Source organism: Prionailurus viverrinus, chromosome A1 (genome assembly GCF_022837055.1).
Source record: "Prionailurus viverrinus isolate Anna chromosome A1, UM_Priviv_1.0, whole genome shotgun sequence".
Taxonomy (NCBI): Eukaryota; Metazoa; Chordata; class Mammalia; order Carnivora; family Felidae; genus Prionailurus; species Prionailurus viverrinus.
This window is the reverse complement of record NC_062561.1, coordinates 147,739,902-147,755,943: the sequence shown is the minus strand read 5'-3', so window position 1 is coordinate 147,755,943 and position 16,042 is coordinate 147,739,902. Positions and strand designations below refer to the sequence as shown.

Sequence of the window (16,042 nt, the reverse complement as noted above, 5' to 3'; positions counted from 1 at the left end):
CCCCTCTGTACAGACCTAGGAGTGGTGAGAGTTCAGGAGGTGTGGTGTGGGTGGGGGTTGCGGCTGTAGCTGCTGCTTTCCCTGAACCCCTGAGCGGGATACTCAGGGATCTGAGCAGAGTGGAAAGTCATCTAAGAAGCTGCTCTTTCACAAGATCTGGGCACAGAGCTGCCCCTCCCTTCCTCCCTGAAGTTTGCATGAAGTGCACGTTAGGCTGTAATTAGGGGATCTGGGAGGAGAACTTTCCTGGTGACGCTTTGCTTTTCTTCTGCTCTTGGTGAGAAAGTGCCTCCTTCTTCCCAGGACCAGGACCTCTGCCATCCAGCGCCACAAAGACACATTCTGCGCACACACACACACACACACACACACACACACACACGCTTGCCCAGAGACAAACTTAAGGTGAGGAGAAAGAGCGCTAGCTTCACTTGATCTCCAGGCTCCAACCTCAGCAGGACTTGAGAGCATCTGAACTTCTGGATTTCAGGACAAGGTAAAACTTCCATAAATTTTTCACTCTTCCTCTCAAACCTTGTGCCTTTAAGATTTCAGAGAGCAATACATATTATGATGTATATATACATTAAAACAATTTTTCTTATTTTCTTTAATTTTCTTTTGGGTTTAACATGACATCTCCACTTTTTTTTTTTTTTGAAGAGTCATATTGTCAGACAAAATGCTGAAGTGCAATAAAAAAAGTTCAGTCTACTTTGGGGTAAGGATTAACTCTAGTATCCTGGGTTTTGCTAGTGCTACTATAAATCTGGTAGGCATGTGGTTTCCAACTCTTGGCTTTTCCATCTGTGTTTCAACAAGCATTTTTATTGCACCTGAAATTATAAAAAAAAAAAAAAAGATAGTATAGATTGAAGGAAATGCTGAGGAATGGGAATGACCATTCCAGACTTATGAGTTTTATTTTAGGGAATATATAAGTTTGTGTGGAAAAGAAAGATACGGCAATCATGTAGGTAATACCTGTTAGATTGATAATCTTTGAGGTGTTGCCAGTTTTGTTCCCAGCTTCTCCGATTAATTGTGAAATTAAGATTATAGAATTATGTGTGTCATACGTAGAATGATGTTGCTAGATAATTTTAAGGCACTGAAAAATATTTTAAAGTCATAGTTATTAAGATTACTTTTAAAAGTTGGTTAAACGATTTATGTATTGAGACTGTTCACCACCCTAAGCAAATCTGAACACTTTGGGGCTTAAATGAAGTTGTTTTCTTCCATTGAATTTGACTGTTGTGTTCAAAATGAGATGGTTTATTACTTTGAAAATAAGTTATTTTATTTTCATTTATCACTGGAAAAATACACAAAGTGGCTAGTACATTTGGGAATTTTTAGGGTGGAAAGTGTTCCTGTACATGTTCCAGCGTGATGTCATAAAATCAAACATACTGGCTGGCTTCTTGGAAGCTAACGGTTCTTAAGAAATAAAGCCTGTGAATTAATTTCTAAGTGAAATGTAATATTTATTCATTACAAATGTAGTTTCTGGTAATCATTCTATTTGATTATTTCAGTGTACTAAATTTTGCAGTAATTTTATACATACTCCAGTGACTTCAATATTTTAATGGAATCATAAAATGGGAATATTGTTGTCCCAAAAATATATCACACAAGTTCTTTTTGGATAACTTTTAATGTGATAGTTCTTAATTCTTACATTAGTTTTTATCCTCATTTGTATTTATTTCTACTAATAAAAAAGTTTTCAATTCCATTCAGTGAAATAGAATGTATGCCAGAGGTCTATTGAACATTTATTAGTCTTTAGTCATTTGCGGGCTATCTGTTCTTAATAATTTAATTGTTTAAGCTAAGAGCTGACGTTACATTTTTGGTAACCTCTTCACAAAATTGGAAACAGCTTAAAAATGGGAAAAAATAGATAAGGAGGAGTAATTTTCTTTAAGCTTAATTAAATGAGCAAGAGAAAACCAACAAACTTAAAAGATCACTGGCCCCCTGGGAGAACATGCCCAGAAGCCAGTATTCCAAACAGAAGTGTCCAGTGGGCCTGGGCTTTCCATGAGAAAAGAAGAAAGAGGAGCGCATCATGTTCTTATAAAGTGAGCCATTTATTTATTGTCAGCAGGCCCTGTCTTTCAGAGGAATGACGGACACTGTAATTTAGAAGTACTGAAGAGACTTTCACAGAGAAGAATCAATTCATTATATCCCTAGTAGTTTCACTTCCTCTTCCTTCCTTTGGGAGCAAGTAACACATCCAGGATAAATACATTTGGCGGAATATGCAGAAAGATACTTTATGTGTAGATGGTTTACGGAACAGTCCTGCCTTTTAACATCTTGGTTGTGGAATGCTGGTATTTTCTGAAGAGTTGAAGAAGTCCTTGAATCTTAAGGTAACACTGGACTTTGTTTCAGGAAAAATGAACGTGAATCATTTTCAGAAAATAACTCTCATTTCCAGAAAATGCTAGTGCCAGCTTTCTTTTCATCTCCTTTTGCGTGTTTCCCATGCATGTTTTATTTTCCAGATTACATTTTTAAGGGAATGGTATTCCACCAATTAAAATTCCAACAAAATGCAAAGCAAATTTGAAAATAACTTTTACATCAGAGTCTTCTGTTGCCTTTAGTTGATTTTCCAACATCCTGGATTCATTATTAGTAACCATGGTACTTGGTTTGTGCTATTTAAATGTACTTAGTTTGTTATTTAAAGGTAACAAAATATTGTTGGAGGAAAATGGGGAGGGATGGAACCCTGAATATGCTTAGGATTTTAATCAATAGTGTTTAAGGAGAATTAGAGGAAACAGCTGGTTAAGCAAATATTACGTGTAGAGTGGCCGTGATATTATAAATTAATAATGCAGCTCTTTATTTACACCATGAAAGGTAGACTCTGTGATGGTGTGTGTGAAGTACGGTCCCTGTGTGCCACCTAGTGGATGAGTCAAAGAAGGTTTTTTTTTCACCAGCCTCTCTCCCTAAAAAAAATCTGAGACTTCCATTGGGTTGACACTGAACACTAACTGTATGCCAGATGTTGGGGTAGGAGCTCAGAGTAGAAAATACAGTAAGTGACTTTCATATAATTTAAAAATCAAGGCACCACTTAACAGTTGATTAAATTCCCAGTGGTTGCATTTAAAATCAGCTTAATCTTTACTGGGTAATTTACCATCAACTTTCTGCCTCCATGAGGGTATAGTTTAATAACTGTAACTCACTTCCAACACAGGATGTGTTTTGTAGAAGGATGCCATGACCTACCTAGCTCAAGAAAGGACTGGAGAGTTGGAATCCTGAATCACTCCTTCTCAAATGAAAATATATTTCTGTCTGGAATCACTGTTTCTCACATGGAAATATATTTCTGTAAAGTTCAGTGTTACTGAGATTAAATGGGTAAATAAATACTAGATTAAAAGACTAGCACACATATACTAGCATATATTATTACATATTCTCTAGACATTTTTTCTTTAAATGTAAAAGGATAGTAGTAAAATTTGTTTGGGGGTCCTGGAGGAATATTTTACAGAATATTGCCCTCAAACACTAATAATTCATGTAGAACAACGTCTTCAATACCTGTTGCTCATATGCAGTTTTGAAGTAGGAACATTGTTTTCATTAAATTGACATAATAGAAAAAATCCTAAAAAAAGAACTATTGCAAGGAAAGCCAGTGTTTGAAAGGAGCATCAGGAAGGCATAGATTAATCCATCAGAATACTGCATTGAGAATTTGGAAAACCTTTTCTCCAAGAGATACATGAATTATTATTCCAATTGGCTTTTTGCAAGATCTATGACTTAATAGCAACAGTGTTCAGCACACTGACATTAATCAAGACAAGTTCTGAAATTCACATTAGAAGGTAAAATGCCTCAGTAAGAAAAAAATGATTAATTTGTTACTTGCTGAGCTCTAGAGGTGTCATCCACAAATCGAGTTAGGGCATGCTGGTGTGGAATGGAAGTTTCCTATTTAGGGAACTTTGGTTTTGTGTATGGCCATGAGACCTACACGGTGAAAGAAGGACAGCCTCTCATTAAGTCCTTTTTCATTAATTCCACAAAATTATAGCCTGAGTTGATCAGAAGTGGTGGCTGAAAACACTATCAATCATGTAAAATAAGGCATATTATCTTAATTCTTCTTTCCAATAAGCTGTTATCCACCAGAAACAAACCATTCTGTTAACAATTTCCTCTGACCATCCTCGTGATTTAGAATGAATCCCATACTTGTAGTTTAAGCACCTAAAAGTCAGAGGCCGTGAAAGAAGAAGTTCAGACATGGATTGCAAAATTGTCATTAATGATTTCAGATGACTTAAGGATACTAGAGTTTATGAGAAAGACCCAGTCAAGCTCTCTGAAATGCTCTGTTGCTACTGCGTTCTCAGCTATATCATAAGTAGTAGGTCCACAGAATGGCTTCTCCTGGTGATGGAGATGAGGAGGCTCCTGGGATTGAAGACTTCCTAGCCATGTTCAGATAAAGCCAGGATTTGTTTAAAATATCAAATGGTGCTGGACTATTTTGAGCTTCTATTCATTGTTTTATAGTCTAACAGGGGGGGTGGGAGAGTGACACCTGATATAGGTAGGGGTGGCAGGGGTTGCTAGAAGGCCAGGAGGCCATTTGCAAAACAAGGCAAGACAAAAACAAACAAAACAAACAAAACAAAATAAAAGTAACAGAAAACTGACTACAGTTCAGGGGTTGGTTCTCAGTCTTGGAAGCCATAGAAATTTCCCTACAGGGAACACAAATCACTTGATTTGTTACTAAATTCCAACTACTATACTCCAGTTACATTTACTATATTGAATAAAATCCAATTAAGTTAAATAAAATTCAAATTATTTTTATGGTAAATCTGGATTTTCCTAAACTTTTAAAGTTTCATGGATATCTTGGATCAGTCTCCACCTACACTGTCTGATTTTTTCTTATTTTGACTCTCTTATTTTGAATTGGGGATCACTTCATTTGATCATTCTTGCATTCATTTTGTTCATTCAATGAAAAGTTATCAAATACTTGCTATTTGCCAGGTACTATGCTAGCACTATGTGCTGGGACCCTTCCATGAAAACTCATTCTAAAAAAATCAGAAAGTCAAAATTAATGATAATGAATCTAAAATGCACAGGATCCTAAGGTATACTGAGAAACAGAAACAACTAAAAAATTCTAGCCTCGTAGTTTTTATATTAAGAGAATTTGGGGCATACATCTTCAAAATCATTTTCCTTATTTGCTATCTAGCTGAGTGGATAAGAGCTTTGTTTTATTCGGTTGTGTGGGCACAGATGGGCCTGGGAGGGCAGCTCTGACACTCCAGAACTCCAGGAGAGCTAGGGTTCCAATAATCCATCTGCTTGGATGGACAGGAAAAGCAAAAATTCATTTGCACACAGTTGCTGTCTGCCAGTTTGCGGCTAAATTCAGATTGAGCACAGGATGATGTAGTGCTTACCATTTGCACCAGGCACCATACTAGGGGTTGCACAGTAATTGGCTCAAGGAGTTCACAAGCTAGTGGAGAAGACAGATGGACGCACATCATGAATCACTAGTAAAATTTGCCACGTAGGTGAAGTTTGGCTTCATAGTCTCCTGGGTCTCTTTTCTTTGCCTTTATCCAAACTTTCCACCTCGCCTCTACCTCATAAAGTAAGACTCCTGCTCTCTACCCCCACTCCGGAAGATCTGATACTTCTCTGGTTTATTGATTTCTTGACTGACTGATTACACTTCAGTGTGAATGAGTTTCACTCATGCATTTACATTTCAAGCCTTTTATGTCCCTAAAGCAAATGTTTTGTTTTCTGTAAAAAGAATTTCAAACATTTGGGGGCCTTCCTATCCTTACACCAAAGGGTGTAATTAAGCTGATTTAGTCCTCCATGGTCTTCAATCTCTCAGTTACCCCATTCCGTGTGTGAGGCTAGAGGGACTCCCTCAAGGCCCATTTCTAGAAACTTGAAGGATGTTGGATCCTGTTAATGATTGGCTCCTTCCAGCTGAGCCGGATCAACCTGTCCTTTCATCCTCTTCCCAGAGCTTTGCCCAGACCAAGTTTCCCCTCTCCTACCTGGAGGGGCTTCCAAAGCCCATCCCTTTACTTTGCCAAAACCTGCCCTCACGTCCTCTGCAGCACTTGGGTCGCTGCCCCTGGACAAAGAGGGCACCTAGAACTTCTTATGTTCTACTCTTTGAGCCCTTAGGTCACCCTGAATGTCCAGGTATAGAGGGAAAGAGCAACAGGAATCCACATATTTGGTCCAAGGACTCCTCTAAGTGAAGGGGCTGAGGGAAGAAGATGAAATATGTGTAGGGCAAGCATAGGAATGAGACCTCGTGTTGAAAAGATGGGTCGAAGTCAATATCTTTTAAATTATGCTCAGGTACCTAACTATGATTAGCTACAGAGAAATTTTGACATTGATGCTGATTCTAGATTCTGGAAAACTAACTACAGGAAAAAAATTGAACATTTGCTTTGGCTTTATATAAGAAACACTAATCATAGTCATTTGTGTAAATTCCCGTTTTATGTTTAATTAACATACAGTATAACAATAGTCATATTTTATTGGTTGTTTCAGATTTATGTTCTCATTGATTACATTCCTTGGATTACGCCACCATAGTTTGCTAGTCCTGTAAGATACTATCTGTTCTTATGTAAAGATATGCTCACCACTTTTTAAATTGCCAGGTCAGATAACCCATATTTAGAAAGTCCCGTTTCCTTCCCTTTCTTCCCGGCAGCCTAGAGGAAAAGGAACATTTATCTGCATTATTCACCTAGCTAGAAGATATAGATGCTCACATTCAGTAGGTGCCCTATAAATGCTTACTGTTGTTGTCAATGTACAGTACAGTGCAGAACATGGGGCTTTCTTCATCTCCTGGCCTTTTATCCCAAGTGCCTATGTTCCAGATGTCTGAACACTTCCCAAACTCAGGCCATTCCCTGACTCAGTCTTTGTTTCCTTTTTAGTCTTCTTCCCATCTTTCAGTGTTGTTAAGTGCATAAAATCTTCTCAGATTTAAATAATAATAATCGGTATAAAATGAATAATGTAAGTAGAAATAATTGATAATTTCAAAAAATCTCTAAATTTAAGAAAAGCAAGACTAAAGCCTGGAAATGAGTTTAGAGAGGCTTTGGAACAGTGTAGGAATGATCTCAAAAGGATGCATTTATTGGATGAAAGAAAGAAGTCAAGGATAGTGTGACTTTTTCAAGGACAGACGATAACATGAAGAGAAATACAATAGACTAAGATTGAGAATAAAGGAAGAATAAAGGTTTCTTGAAGAATATTGTGAATCTAATTTAGGAAAGACTGACAGGACAGTGGAGAACCCATGTGAGTTGAATGTATATATTTTAAGCACAGGAGAGAACTCAGGGCTGAAAATAGATTTGGAAGTCTTTAGTATTAAAATGGTAGTTGAAAATCCTACAGAAGAGGGAAAGACATCATCCCAGGGAAGAACAAAGGGGAAAACAGCTGACCATGAACTGAAACCCAGGAAAAAATTGGTAAGAATGAGTTTTGCCATTGTGTGTGATTTTAACTCTCACTTTATCAATTATAAATGTCCACTGAGTAGGATAACATCAGTGTGTTATTAATCCTTATGTCTCAGAGTCTTAGTCAGTCCTCTGCGTATAGAAGGTGCCAGACATGTTTGTTAAATCAAATGAAATTAAAATGGTATTTCCGAGCCTTGATACTCTAATGACAGATTTTCATAATGATAACTCTGAACATGGGTAAGACCCCAAAATGTCTGAATTGTAGTTATTTATTCAATTTTGTCTGATACTGAGCTAGCTTTAAATATATGTTGTTGCATTTTGTTGTTTAAAGATCAGTAATCAATGTGTGGTGTAGATGGTAATTCACCAGAGTACTTGATTAACCTTAGCCCATGTTGTTTAGCTTAACATACAAATGAGTTCGCCACAGAATGCAGCCTAGTTCAGGTCCATTTATAATTCTTTTCCTAGTTCCTTGATCTTGAAGACCTCTAAATCTTAGATCAGATTTGGAGCCCAGAATCCTGGATTTCTCTGGTTTTTCCAGCAATTTGCTTCCCCCCCACCCCAGTTCTTCTCCCTCCCATTGTCCTCCCCACTAGGGCTGCCATATAAAAACCAAAGGATAACTAAATAATGTTTAGTAGAAGTATGTCTCAAAGATCTCATGGTACATACTTATGCTAATGAGATTATTTGTTGTTTATCTGAAGTTCAAATTTATCTGGGTGTCCTGTATTTTTCATTGACTAAATTGGATAACCCTACCCTACACTTGAAGTTCTTACTACTAGAATATGGCAAACAAGAGTTTCTCCATGAGACTTCTGAACACTTTCCTTCTAAAAGTCACCAAATGAAGTTACTGAATTTATTTTCACTAGTTAAATGTATTAAAAAGATCATCGAAATAAAATTGTCTAAGTACAATATACCAATTGATGCAAATTTATAAAACATTTATAACTATGGTGTTTTGTATATATAGCCTATACACCAACAGTTATAAAAATGACATAATGTATATTAGTAACCATGTGTTTTGGTCTATGTAGAATGTTATAAAATAATGTACATGTTAAAAACAAACTTTTTAATTTTCACTTTTGCAAGTCAGCAATAATGATAAAACAAGCAATTATTTTTAAATGAAAAAGCATACGTTCATACAAGCATGTACAGTGGGTACAAACTCCCAAATATTCTAACTGCAGAAATAGCTGAAAGGGATCTTTTCTCTTCTTAACTATGTCATTTTGTAGTTGTGCTGCCACCTTGTGATGTTTTGAGGTATGATTCAACTTAACTCAGTCCATTTACCATTTGGTCAATGTTAAAATTATTCCTCAGGTGATTAATGTTTTTCATTTTACCAAAAAATGTCATTTATTTTTATACTTCGAAAGGGCTCTCAAATTTTTAATGCAAATATTTTCTAGAAGTTTATTGTCTGCAAATTAGTATATCATTCTTAAGATAATCAATTAGAAGTCATTTAGTACTGTTTTATGTTTTATGATAGAATTCTGGTTGTATGTGCATGTAAAGTTTACGTGACCTTTCACCCTGAATTTCCTTTAAACTAGTTGAACTCAACATGTCCATACTTGAACTCATTATCTTCCTTCTACCAAGCCTGGTCCATTCCAATTCTACATAGATACCAAGGCCATATAATTTATGAGCCAACCGGGAACACTTTGAAGGTGAAATTAGTAAGGTGACTTATTAATTATTCCAGAAAAGTAATATAAATCAAGACTGCCTCAAGCAAACTGGTTTTCTTATACATAAGTCAAAAATTGTCATCATCCCAGTCATCCTAAGAAGAATGTTTGGACTTTCAGACGACCGGTCCATCAAACTGACCTGAAACTTCCATCCCAGACTTCCTGTCTTTCTTCTACCTGTTTGCTCCCTCAGCCTTTGCTTTCTCTTCTGTTGTCCATCAGCTTGCCAACATTCTCACTGTCTTTGACCTGTTGTCTACAGAGGGACCCACCAGCCAGAAATGCTTTTTCAGGAAAATCTAACACCTCACCTCTTCTATACTTGCTCCAAATTGCTGGGGACTGCTAGGAAACCCTCCTAACACCTTGCATAATGGGTCATCATATCTGGACCACAGATCATCATATCTGACCTCAGATGGATCTTTAATGCTGTGTGGCAGTTCTATCAGATTTCTTAAAGGTTTTCTGTTTCTTGAACGCCCTGTAGCAGATATCTAAGCCTCCCTAATTCATATTAAAAATAGAAGCCATCTGGAAAGAATTTTGTCACTGTTCTGCCACCAAAACTTGTTTCTGACTACCAGCACCTCCATAGATTCTCTTTTCCTTTCTATTAGGGAAAGAAGAAAAAAAAAAGCTATGCTTTACCTCTAAGAGTCTAAGGCAGACATTGCACCCTGAGCTCAAGATCTCATATCCTCTTCTCAGAAACAGTCCCGATTAATTAAGGTTTTTCTCTCTGGTATCTTCAACCTCTCCACTCTGGTTATTTCTTCCTATCTATTGGCATTTAACCATGGTCATAACTTTTTGTCTTAAAAATATATAACTCTCCATAATCTCACATACATTCTATCTACCAATCTCTCTCCTTCCCATCAGAGCCAAGCTTCATGAATTAATTACATGTGGTCACTCTCTACCCTTTCACCGCATCCACTTTTCAACTCACAACAATGTGCTTTTTCCCTCAACTACTCCAGTGGAATGCTCCTCATCAGAGTCACTAATGATTTCTTTTGATACATTTTCTTTCTCTGAAATTTGAACTGCTCCCAGTTTTATCTAGTGTAGTAAATTATACTGTTTTCTCTCCATTCTATTTCCAAAAACAGAGTCACCATGTTGATTCTATCCCATAAATATCTCCTTTTCTATCTCAATTAGCATAAACCCTACCTTCCATGACCATCCCCTCTTGTCTAAATTCCTTCAAACCTTACCCATTGGTGTCTGCCTCTTCAGTCTTGTTACTTTCTAATGCACTCTCCCACACAGAAGCTAGTGTTTCTCAAGTGTAAATCTGAAAAAAGTTGCCCGCTTAACCCCTTCAACACCTTTCTATTACTGTGAACATTAAGTTCAAATTATTTAATATCATTTGCAAGGTTCTCAGGGACCAGTGCTAGCTTACCTTTCTAGCTTCACCTCTTCTCATCTACAGTTACGCAGCATACCAGATGGTAGGCCCAAAGGACCAAAACAAACAAGCAAAGGGGCACCTGGGTGGCTCAGTGGGTTGAACGTAGGACTTTGGCTCAGGTCGTGATCTCGTGGTCTGTGGGTTCGACCCCACATTGGGGTCTGTGCTGACAGCTCAGAGCCTGGAGCCTGCTTCAGATTCTGTGTGTGTGCGTGTGTGTCTCTCTCTCTGCCCCTGCTCCATTCACACTGTTGCTGTCTCCTACTCTCTCTGTCTCTCTCTCTCCCTCTCTCTCTCTCAAAAATAAAAACATTTTAAAAAAGAAGCAGGGGCGCCTGGGTGGCGCAGTCGGTTAAGCGTCCGACTTCAGCCAGGTCACGATCTCGCGGCCCGTGAGTTCGAGCCCCGCGTCAGGCTCTGGGCTGATGGCTCAGAGCCTGGAGCCTGTTTCCGATTCTGTGTCTCCCTCTCTCTCTGCCCCTCCCCCGTTCATGCTCTGCCTCTCTCTGTCCCAAAAATAAATAAATGTTGAAAAAAAAAAAATTAAAAAAAAAAAAAAAAAAAAGAAGCAAGCAAAAAAATCCAGGTAATAAAACAGAAAATAGAAACGGATCAATAAGATATCTAAATATTAGAATTATCAGATACAGATTTTATGTGAGTAATATGTTTAAGAAATTAGACTCTGAGAGAATTTTGCCCAAGAACTGGAAACTACAACAACAAAAAAAGAGCATTCAAATGGAAATTCTAAAACTGGGAAAACAATTAATAATTAAATACTAATAACTAAAATTAAAAAACTCAATCCAGGAGTTTCTGAAAAGTTGAGACACATTGAAGAGATAATTAGTAAATGGAAAATAGGTCTGAAAAGCAACAAGGACAATAAGAAGCAGACTGAAACCTAAGAGAAGAAGGGGAAAAAGTACTGGGGCTTGGGAAGCTAGGTGTGTGGGGAAAGGAGAGTAAAACATCTATGGGCATCGTGGACATTGCCATCCATCCCAGAAGGAGAAACAGCAAACGGGGCAGAAACAATGTTTTAGAAATAAATGCTTGTGAGGCGCCTGGGTGGCTCAGTCTATTAAGCTCAGGTCATGATCTCTCAGTTGGTGGGTTTGAGCCCCACATTGGGCTCTGTGCTGACAGCTCAGAGTCTGGAGTCTGCTTCAGATTCTGTGTCTCCCTCTTTCTCTGCCCCTCCCTCCCTCACACTCTGTCTGTCTCTCTTTCTCTTAAAAATAAAAAAAGTAAACATTTGAAAAAATAGCTTGTGACTGTCCATGTCACAAATTCAAGAAATACTACAAAGCCACAACAGAATAAATACAAAAAACAAAACAAAACAAAAACAAAAACCAACAACCCACACCCAGGCACAGGACATAAAAAACTGCTGACAACTACAAAGACTGTTAATATGTTCTGGCAATAAAAGGCTTCAGGTAGACTAACAAATAGCAAAATTAGCCAGCTGGAAATTTTTCCTTTTTTTTTTTTTTTTCCACATTAGAAAATGCCCAAAATCAGCAGGTTGGCTTGACTGGGTGGCTCTTATCTGCTGAGCCTACTTTCTCTGAGAGAGCAAAGTCTTTGAGCCCAGAGGGCTTGAAGGGTATCAGAGAGATACCAGTTCCCTGAAGGAGCTAAACTGAGATACTGAGACTTAGTGGTGACTCAGTTCCTGCAGTCTGTTTTCAGATGTCGTCCAGTCGTATTGCTGTTTAGGAAAAATTATGGACACGTTTGGGAGGTTCATATCCATCTGTAATATGATCTAATGTTATTTATGTATTTATTTTGGTTATCTGGGATACTTTGTTGTCAAAAAAGTGGAAAGTACAAACATCAGACACTCAGAAAAACATTCTAAAGAGAACAATTAAAAGATGGAACTCAATAAATAGAGTATGGCTAAAAATAAACTGCCACATGAATTTTACAGTTATTTGACCCAAAATTGGGACCCGATGGATCTTGTGAGCAGATCAGACTAGGTCTATGATTTAAAACATTATTTACTTTTTTTTTTCCTTCTGAGGGAAGAAGCTTCCTAACTTTGTAACTTTATCACTCTCCAATGTTATTTTACATTACAAAGAGGAAATCAATAGAATGATCGTAAAGTTTATGATTTATATAGGATAGTTTACAATATTGTAACTATTTAAGGCACCAAGAGGCAGATCTTGGTAGCTAAAGTAAATGCAAATATATCACAAAGATGATGACAATGACAGTCTCCAGACTTCATTCTCCAAATCTTCTCTTCCCAAACATTCATGCAGTTCTTTCACCCTTTGCTCCTTCACTTCTCTCAGGCAGGAATCGCTTACCCTTGATCCCTCCCTCCTGAACTATGGCTCCCAATAGGATCATTAATAGAACACTTCCTCATGCAACCTTACATTGTACCGCCTGCCCTCTGAAACTAGTCACTTTTGTCTCAGTTCCCTCTTAGTATTTTATTTGCATCACCATTACTCTACGTAGCACAGTTTTCTATGTATTTATGCTGTAATTAATTATTGACATGTCTTTCACTCATTTATAGCCTCCTTGTTAATGGACTGTTTTATCCACCTGATATTCTTAAGACTTTTGACCTGAAAGGTTAGATCAGATTCAAACCTGAAAGGTTTGAATCAGAGTTCAAAGAACTTGATCTGTTCCAGTGTTCCACCCACCACAGGAATCCCTTGTGTGATATAATTTGTTGATCTACTTCAACACCTGCAGCCTCAGAAAGCACTATGTATTTTGCAGGGCAATTCGTTTCACTTTGAGAGGACTTACCAAAAAGTTCTTGCTGACATTGTGCGAAATCAGCTTTCCTCACTGTCATCCATTTGTTCTGGTTTTGTCCTGTGAAGCTACCTTGAATAAGTTTATTATCTTCCTAGTTCGTATTTGGGCAATTTATTCCTAAATGCAAAACAATATGTTTTGTTCTATAAAAGTTTATTATTTGGGGCACATCATTCCAAACTCTGCAGATCCTTTTATTTCTTCTAGCTTCCCAGCCACATTGCAATCGCTCTTAGTATTAGCTTTATAACCCACGTACAGGCTTTGAGCCTTGGAACTCTATGACTGAAAGGAAAAACCCAATTTGTATTACCATGACTTGAAAGCAAACCTCCTGATTGATAGTGCTCACAGAATTATAGAAATGAGTAAAATAATGTCCTTGTCACTGGAAAGGTCTCCTTTTATTAAACAAATAGCTGGTGCACCAGAAAAATGGAAAATAAATGTCAATGCAGAGTTGAAAACCTTTATTTTCAAAATGGAAGGCATTGATCTTCTGTACTCCTTTATTGAGACTATCTGATTATGTATTATTACTATTTCAAATTAATCTTCAGATAGCAGAATGAGAAGAACAATGCATCATCATTTAAACATCTGCATCCCATAAAAGGTTAGGTTATGTCAAAAATTGAAACCTAGCTTGGTCTCATAGTGAAATCATTCATGGTAATGCATTAATTGCCCAAACATAAAACAAAATAGTTCGAAGAGTTTGAGGTCTAAACAGTGAAGGCAAATACCAATTTACTATAATTGATATAGAGGAGGGCCACCTGGGTGGCTCAGTTGATTAAGCATCCAGCTCCTGACTTTGGCTCGGGTCACGACCTCACGGTTCCTTAGTTCAGGCCGAGTCCCGGTTAGGGTTCTGCACTGACAGCATAGAACTTGCTTGGGATTCTTTTCCCTCTCTCTCTGCTCCTCCCACACTCACACTCACACTCTCTCCCAAATTAAAAAAAAAAATTAGTATAGAGCAAAACGTGATCTTAATGTGTGTTACTATGCATTCTGTGAAAAAAAAATGCACTGCCTCCCCTCATCCCTCTTTGTCTGCACCAGCATGAAAATGTCCATGCTGAGCATCAGAAGTAAATAGTCTATGACTCCTGGATAATAATTATTCCATGGCTTTGCTATAGGCCAGTAGCTGCCACCTCAGAAGGGGAGAAAGTCATTCAGATATGACATACCTACAATACCTAGAATGCCAGGGTGCCCTCTTTTTAAAAATCCTGGTTTCTATGCAGCATAGTAGTAGATAAGTGTAATTTTATTTATTTTTTATTTTTTTCTCAACGTTTTTATTTTATTTTTGGGACAGAGAGAGACAGAGCATGAACGGGGGAGGGGCAGAGAGAGAGGGAGACACAGAATAGGAAACAGGCTCCAGGCTCCGAGCCATCAGCCCAGAGCCTGACGCGGGGCTCGAACTCACGGACCGCGAGATCGTGACCTGGCTGAAGTCGGACGCTTAACTGACTGCGCCACCCAGGCGCCCCGATAAGTGTAATTTTAAATAAAGCATGTGTTTTAACCAACCAACAGAAGGGATTCCAGTTGTTCCATTCTCCTAATGTTAAAGTAGAAGTATAGAAATTATGCTCCTGTTATTATCAACACTTTAAATTGGTTGTTAATTAAGCCTATTATCCTAAATTATGGAACAGGACTGGTTTACTATGAAATTTATCAGGAATCAGTTCTTTCTTTGTTTATGTATTTCATTTATGTATCAGAATGTTCTCATGAATTGCAAATCCAAATTTTTGGTGCATGGGTGAACACTACAGGAAATTCAAGTTTGAATGGACTATATAAAAACATTTCCCTTCATCTGTGCCCTGCTATACAATTGAAAATTATCTAAGCGTACACAAAATGTCTTGCAGTGTATTGACTGCCTGTGAAGTTGAGATTTTGATATAATTGCATTCGTGCTCTGTGTAATGCTTAGGATCCTTCGATTAAAGAAGATTGTTCAGAGCAGAGCAACTTTCTATATAGCCCATGGGATTTCTCTTGAAGTAAACCAAAGGCATCCTGGGCCTTGATAATTTACAATTTGAACTATTTTGCTCCTTAAGGACAACCAAAGGAGTGTTATTCAGCATGAGTAGGCTCTATGTAACTTACCCTAATGATAGTAATCATATAAAGTCACCAAAAATATTTTGGACACACCTGATGAAAAAAATAATAATGTCCTTTAAGATTCTCCACTCTTGGAGGATTATTAACTGGTTAAACAGCAAATTGAAAAGTGGTGAATGGAGATAAAAACAAACTGTATCTTTATTTATAAAGCCAGATCTTTACGTTTAGATGCTGGAAAGCACGCTTGTTGGCTGAGATACAAAGTGTAATAGGGATTGGAAGCTTACTTCAAGGGACAGTATGGAAGGAGAGAGAGGACAGAAAGAATAAGTTCTACCAAAAAACCCAAATCCCAAAAAGCAAACAAACAAAAATGTTCCTTCAGTAGTTTATTGAAGGTAAGC

At 37.6% G+C, this 16,042-nt stretch overlaps 1 protein-coding gene across 1 annotated transcript in view; it reads left to right on the top strand.

Annotated features, from left to right (window-relative positions):
• Nucleotides 1-367: 367 nt before the first annotated feature.
• The window catches only part of HAPLN1 (hyaluronan and proteoglycan link protein 1), a 71,998-nt gene continuing 56,323 nt past the window's right edge, over nucleotides 368-16,042 (top strand). The window contains exon 1 of the mRNA XM_047863655.1: nucleotides 368-496. The gene's annotated coding sequence lies outside the window, so the exon portion shown is untranslated. The remainder of the gene's footprint in view (nucleotides 497-16,042) is intronic.